The sequence below is a fragment of the Neoarius graeffei genome, chromosome 5 (genome assembly GCF_027579695.1).
Source record: "Neoarius graeffei isolate fNeoGra1 chromosome 5, fNeoGra1.pri, whole genome shotgun sequence".
NCBI lineage: Eukaryota > Metazoa > Chordata > Actinopteri > Siluriformes > Ariidae > Neoarius > Neoarius graeffei.
Genome location: NC_083573.1, coordinates 95938133 through 95946468, shown reverse-complemented (window position 1 = coordinate 95946468; position 8336 = coordinate 95938133). Strand labels below are relative to the sequence as shown.

Sequence of the window (8336 nt, the reverse complement as noted above, 5' to 3'; positions counted from 1 at the left end):
TTTTAAAACAGACCAACAATGTGGTGTAAAATATCTCTAACACTTTTATAAATGTGTTATTTGATGCTGCTTTCTCTCTCTCTCTCTCTCCACAGTTACAGCATTCCTCAATTAGACCTGGTATTATAGCATGTCTAGTGATAATAATAATAGAAGAAGAAAAAGAAGAGAAGCCTTGATTTGTCACACATACAGTACACTCAAGTACAGACTTAAGCACACAGTGAAATTTAACCTCTGTATTTAATCCATCTGAAGCCGTGAACACACACAAGTGAGCAATAAGCACACACACATACCCAGAGCACCGAGGGAGCAGTTGGGGATTCGGTACCTTGTTCAAGGGCACTTCAGCCCCATGTTAACCTAACCACATGTCTTTGATCATCATCATCATCATCATCATCAGTATTCACACACACACACACACACACACACACACACACACACGTTTGTAATTCTATCTTTGTGGATTTTATCCACTGGTGTGTGTTACTCTACCTAAACAATGCTATAAATCAAGCTCTAATGTCAGTAACCAAAAGGAAATCACTCGTCTCTTTTACATTTTAAATGCCGTAATTTTTGTTGGGGGTGAAAAAGAAAAAAAAGAGAAAAAATTGAGGACATTTGTCTTCATTCTTCATGCAGGCAAGCCCACTGTCCCCACAAGAAAGAGCTTAAACTCTCTCTCACTCTCTTTCTCACACACACACACACGCTGCACAGATGCTTTTAAGTCTCTCTATAATGTATATGGGTTTCCATCAGCACGTCCATAGATCCTTGGGGAATTTGTGAAAGTAAAAATACGCACTCGGCTGTTTCTGATTATTAGCAATAACTTAAAGTCCCCCAAGCCACCAGAGGGCACTGAAGGCAGTTATATATCAACATTCCTAGGCTGTCTCTTACAGTCCCCAAATGTTACTCCAGACGTGTTTATCAGGTTTATTTATAGGTCTGTTTACAGATATAGATGTGTGTTATAATTGTTGTCATAATGCAAAGCACAAAAAGGGCAAATCCATATTCGTAAATGAAAGGCAGGAATAAATCAGGGGAAAAAAAACAGACTCATCAAACAAGGCTAAGACCTATACATGAAACAAGACATCACAACCTGATAGAGACACATCTCATCTCATCTCATTATCTCTAGCCGCTTTATCCTGTTCTACAGGGTCGCAGGCAAGCTGGAGCCTATCCCAGCTGACTACGGGCGAAAGGCGGGGTACACCCTGGACAAGTCGCCAGGTCATCACAGGGCTGACACATAGACACAGACAACCATTCACACTCACATTCACACCTACGGTCAATTTAGAGCCACCAGTTAACCTAACCTGCATGTCTTTGGACTGTGGGGGAAACCGGAGCACCCGGAGGAAACCCACGTGGACACGGGGAGAACATGCAAACTCCACACAGAAAGGCCCTCGCCGGCCACGGGGCTCAAACCCGGACCTTCTTGCTGTGAGGCGACAGCGCTAACCACTACACCACCGTGCCACCCCGATAGAGACACATAAGGGTATAAATCAACAAACTGATTAACACCCTGTGGCAGCGGGGGCGTGGTCAAGTGTTGGTTTATGAATCGAGGGCGGGGCCAGGGAAGGTGAGTGGCAAACTGAGTGTGCCTGTTGTCAATTGATGTTGTGTGTGTGTTTTTCAGTAGTAATGACAGAGCGGTGAAAAGGAGGGGCAGAGCGAGGAGATGGGGTCACCTGACCAGAGCATGTGTGTGTGTGTGTGTGTGTGTGTGTGTGTGCACGCATGTAAAAGTAACATGATGGTAAAAAGCCACTCCCAGAATAAAGAGGCCATGGTTAACATCACCCGCCTGTCTGCGCTTCAGTATTCCACCCACCTCAAGGACATACTACACACCTCTTCGGCAAAACTGGACATGCAGCACTGTTACCCCTTTTTCAACCAACAGGGAATGGGTTCTTGAACCGGTTCCATTCAGGATTCTTTGAACCTTGGTGTCAATGGTGCCAACCGTTGTAATCAAGGATGCATCATGAATGGAGGGTGTTATGCAGTACACAATGGGAGTAAACACTATTCACATGATGGCTGAACACATTGATTACCTGTGAGCTTTTATTCTGTTGTCGCAGATATTTGTTTTCAGTCCATTTTTTTCCTGAAGATGTATCATTTTCCATTGCGTTCTCCATGGCTGTGCTCTGCTTTCTCTCCAAACTAATGACACGTCCACTGATATTGGAAAAAAACAGCTGGGAACCAACTTTTCAGGTTCTGAACCAATTTATTTTTGGTCAAAATTCTCTTAAGGGTTCAAAATTTGTTGCGCAAACCAGAACAGAACCCATTCCCTGTTGGTGGAAAAGGGGTCTGTATGGGTACTTAGAAGGTGTGGTGATACAGTGTACGGTGTACAGTGGTGCTTGAAAGTTTGTGAACCCTTTAGAATTTTCTATATTTCCACATAAATATGACCTAAAACATCATCAGATTTTCACACAAGTCCTAAAAGTAGATAAAGAGAACCCAGTTAAACAAATGAGACAAAAATATTATACTTGGTCATTTATTTATTGAGGAAAATGATCCAATATTACATATCTGTGAGTGGCAAAAGTATGTGAACCTTTGCTTTCAGTATCTGGTGTCACCCCCTTGTGCAGCAATAACTGCAACTAAACGTTTGCGGTAACTGTTGATCAGTCCTGCACACCGGCTTGGAGGAATTTTAGCCCGTTCCTCTGTACAGAACAGCTTCAACTCTGGGATGTTGGTGGGTTTCCTCACATGAACTGCTCGCTTCAGGTCCTTCCACAACATTTCCATTGGATTAAGGTCAGGACTTTGACTTGGCCATTCCAAAACATTAACTTTATTCTTCTTTAACCATTCTTTGGTAGAACGACTTGTGTGCTTAGGGTCGTTGTCTTGCTGCATGACCCACCTTCTCTTGAGATTCAGTTCATGGACAGATGTCCTGACATTTTCCTTTAGAATTCGCTGGTATAATTCAGAATTCATTGTTCCATCAATGATGGCAAGCCATTCTGGCCCAGATGCAGCAAAACAGGCCCAAGCCATGATTCTACCACCACCATGCTTCACAGATGGGATAAGGTTCTTATGCTGGAATGCAGTGTTTTCCTTTCTCCAAACATCTCATCTCATCTCATTATCTCTAGCCGCTTTATCCTTCTACAGGGTCGCAGGCAAGCTGGAGCCTATCCCAGCTGACTATGGGCGAAAGGCGGGGTACACCCTGGACAAGTCGCCAGGTCATCACAGGGCTGACACATAGACACAGACAACCATTCACACTCACATTCACACCTACGGTCAATTTAGAGTCACCAGTTAACCTAACCTGCATGTCTTTGGACTGTGGGGGAAACCGGAGCACCCGGAGGAAACCCACGCGGACACGGGGAGAACATGCAAACTCCACACAGAAAGGCCCTCGCCGGCCCCGGGGCTCAAACCCAGGACCTTCTTGCTGTGAGGCGACAGCGCTAACCACTACACCACCGTGCCACCCTTCTCCAAACATAACGCTTCTGATTTAAAGCAAAAAGTTCTATTTTGGTCTCATCCGTCAATCAAACATTTTTTCCAATAGCCTTCTGGCTTGTCTACATAATCTAGGTATGCTTGCAGATTGAAACACCTCTGAGCTATTTTAGATTTTAAAGAAGTGCTTGAACATTGGTTGATCTAATGCTTCACACATTCCCCTTCATAAATGAAAATCAAGATTCACCTGAGAGCAATTCATCACTTCAAAAGACATTTCCATAAAAAAAGTATAATAGAAAATGTATATAAAATATGCTTGACAGATTATTAGAGCTGGTCATCGCTTGATTTGGCATGTAATAACATATGCAATAAACTAACACCTAGATGGTTTTGGTGAGGAAGACTATTTAACAGAGAACCAGTATAATAAATATTGATCAACATGACATAAGCAAATGATAATATCAGAAACAGCAGGCGATTGTCTACAGTCATTCACATGAATGTGCCAAATCATTTGCAATTTGTTCGAAAGCAAGAGAAATTGCTTTTATGATATGGACAAGTGACTCGATGATGTGGAGGTGGAACAAGTAGTTTTGAGAGTTTCAATTTGATCTCAGAAATGTAGCAAAGCGACTGAGAAAAACTCTAACTTTAAAAAGCATATGCTTGTGCATATTGTCAGAAATTAAACAAACTAGCATTGTGTTTCAAATCATATATAGTTATTATGTACTATTCTAGGTGCATTTTCTCCACACACTGCACTTTGGTGCCTGAGCCTCCTTGTCTTCATAAGACTTGCAGATATTGCATCCATCCATTATCCGTAACCACCTACCCTGTGCAAAGTCACAGGCAAGCCGGAGCCTATCCCAGCTGACTACGGGCAAAAGGCGGGGTACACCCTGGACAAGTCGCCAGGTCATCGCAGGGCTGACACATAGACACAGACAACCATTCACACTCACATTCACACCTACGGTCAATTTAGAGTCACCAATCAGCCTAACCTGCATGTCTTTGGACTGTGGGGGAAACCGGAGCACCCGGAGGAAACCCACACGGACACGGGGAGAACATGCAAATTCCACACAGAAAGGCCCTCGCCAGCCACGGGGCTCGAACCCAGACTTTCTTGCTGTGAGGCGACAATGCTAACCACTACACCACTGTGCCACTGCAGATATTGCGGATATTTTCTTTTTTCCAAAATACAAGTATGGACCAATTAATAATCATAAGATGATGGAGTGGGCGGCACGGTGGTGTAGTGGTTAGCGCTGTCGCCTCACAGCAAGAAGGTCCTGGGTTCGAGCCCCGGGGCTGGCGAGGGCCTTTCTGTGCGGAGTTTGCATGTTGTCCGCATGGGTTTCCTCCGGGTGCTCTGGTTTCCCCCAAAGACATGCAGGTTAGGTTAACTGGTGACTCTAAATTGACCGTGAGTGTGAATGGTTGTCTGTGTCAGCCCTGTGATGACCTGGCGACTTGTCCAGGGTGTACCCCGCCTTTTGCCCGTAGTCAGCTGGGATAGGCTCCAGCTTGCCTGCGACCCTGTAGAAGGAAAAAGCGGCTAGAGATAATGAGATGAGATTGGGGGGTGACTTTTCAGGTTCTGAACCAATGGATTTTTGGCCAAAATGCTCCGAACAGGAAAACTTTGGTGTGCTAACCAGAACCGAACCCGTTCCGTGTTGGTGGAAAAGAGCTATGTGTAGGTTGGTGCAAAGTCTTGTCAAATCAAGTTTATTTGTATAGCGCTTTTAACAACAGACATTGTCACAAAGCAGCTTTGCAGAATTTGCATGACTTTAAACATGAGCTAATTTTATCCCTAATCTATCCCCAACGAGCAAGCCTGTGGCGACGGTGGCAAAGAAAAACTCCCTCAGACAACATGAGGAAGAAACCTCGAGAGGAACCAGACTCAAAAGGGAACCCATCCTCATTTGGGTGATAACAGACAACATGATTATAACATTTTTAACAGTTTGAATGTGAATTCAGTTTCGTTGATGTTATAACTCTTTACTGATGGAAACTTGAGTGCAAAACTGTTCATGACAACTGCAGTCCTAAAGTTAGCATGTCAACTGTAGTCCTCAGCCATAAAAGCATTACTGTAAGAGTCCAGAGCGTCTTCCCAGTGTGACTTTTGACTGTCCACATAGGGCCATCCTCCACAGTGGCGATGTAATGAGACGCCAACCAGACGTAGGGCATCAGGATGGATCAGGCAGGTCCGAGGAGCAGAAGAGGACCTTGTCAGGTCTATATCCTGTCTGACCAGTAGAGGGAGCGCACATGAACTCCACACCAGTGTCTCCTGCTGACTTGGAAGAAGAGGGGCCAGAAATTATGCAAAGACCTGCCGAGAGGCATTCTCTACCCTCATGCAGTGGTCTACACCCTTACAGGGTTACATCTCAGACAGGCAAAGATAGTCATACTTACCTGACAGGGGCAATACCATGATTCAGAAGGTGGTTTATCTAAAGTGAGGCCTAGCCATTGCACTCAGGCTGTACTGAGCTTTGTAAATTCCTCAAATGCAGGAATCTTGACTGTATAATTTCTGCTAGTTGGGGACTGTGTTTGCACAACCCTTTCACACATCTCTGATAGAGTCAAAAATAGAACTGGTTGTTTTTCTGACTTTTGTTTTGTTCAGATGTTTGTACTCCAGCTTTCCTATTACAGTGAGTATATGAATATTAAACACTGCTCATGTTGCCTTCAAACCTACCGAAGGGTCCGTTTGTGTACCAGATACATGGATAAGTAAATACTTTTGAATGTAAGATCACATCTATTTATTTAAAAACAGCTCATGACAAACATCACAAAAACAGTGGAAAATTTTGAAGAGAAGCCAAGCTTGTCATTGTGTTTCCTTCCCATATTGTTCACACACTCGCTGCATATCTTCTGTACATATGGATGATTATAAGCTACATCCAATAATTGGCATGTCAAAGCCAAAACCTTCCTGTCCATCAAATTTCCCAATCGAACTGTAAAATGTTGTAAAATTTCATGGAGCAAAGTTAAACACATTTTCATTTCAGAGCTGTTTGTACTGAGAGTTTGCTCACTCTTCGACTGCACCACGTCTTTTGAGAACATGAAACCCTGCAAAAAATCATTTAAAAATATTGTTTCGTTCCCATATATAGTCATAGTTTGTAACTTGCCCACTACATGCAGTTTGTCTTGTTCCGCACACGTTCCCCTCTTTTTTTGGGGGGGGGGGGGGGGGGGGGGGCTTTAGTAATCAGGGCTGAAGAATGGTTCTCAACATGAATTGCAGCATGAAAACCCTGAATGCTTCCCTCTGATCCATCTGGATGTTGGAAGTTGATTGGAATTCCAGCGGATGTGTGATGGGAAGCGTTCCATGCACTCATGGTGAGAGCTGGGGTATTGCACACACCACTGCAACACTTGCTAGCATAAAGCTCCAAAATTAATTCTGCCTCCATCGCAAGGCTTCAGCTCTGATATTTCTGAGATGCAGAAATAATTATTGGTGTTCTCCACTGTTACCGTGGAAACCATGAATTACAGACAGCTGCAAGAAGGCGTTGCCCTGGCAACAGTGCAATCACACCTTACTGTTAGACGAAGAAGGCGGGGCTCGAATTCAATCTCTCTCTCTGTCTGCCTTTGTGAATGCTTATCTATCTGTTTTTGCCTTTCTATCTGTCTGTCTGTATCAACCCTTGATAAACTATTAGTAGTAATAATGGTGGTAATTATTTCTCCTTTCTTCCCTTCCTGTTCATGAGGAAGAGTTCTGCCTCTGTACAGTCTGTTATTGGAAATACTGCATTTTATTTTTTTCGTGGTCTAAATCCTGCGCTCTGATTGGCTGGTGAGCGGGTCCGTATCCTACGGTACAGACCCCAGTTACGGACCCCGGTTACAGACCCCAGTTATGGACCTCTGGCGACTCGCTTGTTCACAACAACAAACAACATAGTAGCATTTATTGTCAACATTTATCTTTTTTTATAAGATTATCAAAAATCTTATAAATTTTTGCCAGCATTTTTCAGGAGAATAGCATTAATTTTACAGCATGGATAGCAGTAATGACCGTGTTCACAGCGAAAGCGAGTTTTACTACCCTGAGGAAGAAGAAATAAAAGAAAATATTTCAGGAGAAAGCTAAAAACCTGTAATTTGCTAACGCCGAGCAAAAACATGGCTGAATCCTGAATGACTTCTATTTGTATAAATAGGGGACTACATAGGCGGCAAAATGTAGTTTTTTTCCTGCCATGGAAGTGTGCTTGTATACCGAGGAGGAAGCCATTTGCATTACAGCCGTGAATGAGGATTCAAAATAGCATTAATTTTACAGCATGTATAGTGATAACGACAGTCTTCACAGCGAAAACATTTCAGGAGAAAGCTAAAAACCTCTAACTTGCTAACAGTTTGATCTCATTACTTAATGAGGCCCATTTTGGACCATGTTATCCTAATACATAATATTACGTTAGGTAAAAACTTTAAACCAGTACAAGCTCTTCTTCAAAGTTTCACCAAATGGCTTTATTTATGCAACATAAAGGTCACAATACTGTATAACTTTGGTCAAGCAAAAACATGGCTGAATCCTGAATGACTCAATTTTGTATAAATAAGGGACTACACAGGCGGCAAAATGTAGTTTTTTTTTTTCTTCTCCCCTGCCATGGAAGTACACTTGTATACCGAGGAGGAAGCCATTTGCATTACAGCCGTGAATGAGAATTCAAAATGGTGGCTCGGCTCGGTTTTCCCTTTCAGGTGCTCTCATTTTCTGTTAGAAT

The 8336-nt window shown here is 43.2% G+C and overlaps 1 non-coding gene across 1 annotated transcript; it reads left to right on the top strand.

Moving 5' to 3' along the window:
* Window positions 1-5962: 5962 nt before the first annotated feature.
* On the top strand, window positions 5963-6125 carry LOC132887261 (U1 spliceosomal RNA). The gene has a single exon (XR_009654798.1). It is a non-coding gene; the product is annotated as a U1 spliceosomal RNA (small nuclear RNA).
* Window positions 6126-8336: the final 2211 nt, after the last annotated feature.